We start from the raw sequence: 1,144 nt of genomic DNA, 5'->3' as shown, positions 1-1,144 counted from the left end.
CACTCTCCTGATTAACACTGCAGTGGACCAGCATAGTAACAAATAGTTGCCGCAACTGACCTCCCATCCCCCAGGTTAAAGCCTCATCAAAAGCATTATACCATTCCAAGTCATCCCCAAGGAACCCTCTGCTGCACAGGCTACTTTAAAAGTTCGGTATACAACGCCGTTGTAGATTCTAACGTCAGCAAAGCACGTCGCACCTGCGACAATCATCAACAACATCCTAAAATAATATAGCTCTCCACTGGAAGGATGCACATAGTAGATCCTACCAATCCTATTATCCCGTGTCCTAGGCACCCATGTTTTAGTGCCTGCCATCCAAAACCACCTGATAGGGAAATCACAGTAAGTCAAGGTCCTAGCAGAAGCATATTTCCTATTTGCGACAAACCATTCCATCAACATGGTTTTTTGAAACCAATCACTACCAGCCACTGCACGCAAGCTAGCTTTGTACAAAAGTGCACAATGTGCATATTAAGCAAATGGGCAGGAAGTCTTTCAACTGAAGGCATTTTACCATGTATTTCAAAACCGTATACCCTTCAATCAGAGTCATAGTCACATATGTATCGACACGCCCTATACTCTTCCATGTCATCAACCTCCTCATCTCCACTCTGCCTAACACTGAAGAACAAAGTTTTTGCAGAATCAAGACCCTTGGTGACATACTTATAAAGATATTTAATGACATATGTCTTTTGCACCACTCAACATTTATATGGGCCTGGAAACGTTCGACTTGTTTCATGTTGTACAGAACTACGTGCCTATTATCAAGACATTATTTTTTATGAAACGACCATTATCACGCCGCCAGTATAAAGGGAAGCCACTTTCATCAATCGAAGTTTCTTCTTGAAATGACTTAGAAAATTTCTTTGAACAGACACCCTTTTTCAATTTTCATGCAAGGGCATTTTGGGCCATCATTGCCGCAGGGTCATGCATCGTGAACTCTGTGACAAGAGCATACCCCACAGCCACAGGATCCTCCACAGGATCAGGTATCAGCTCAGATGAAGGAATCCACCAAGGCAGGTGTAACCAGCCAGTCATCAGCCTTCCAAACAAGGATGTGCGCATGTGGAAGGCCCCTCTTATGGAATTCTATGGTGTACAAAACTGGGGCACA

The sequence above is a fragment of the Triticum aestivum genome, chromosome 1A (genome assembly GCF_018294505.1).
Source record: "Triticum aestivum cultivar Chinese Spring chromosome 1A, IWGSC CS RefSeq v2.1, whole genome shotgun sequence".
In the NCBI taxonomy this organism is placed as follows: domain Eukaryota; kingdom Viridiplantae; phylum Streptophyta; class Magnoliopsida; order Poales; family Poaceae; genus Triticum; species Triticum aestivum.
The sequence above is the reverse complement of the archived record's forward strand: the minus strand, read 5'-3'. Positions refer to the sequence as shown.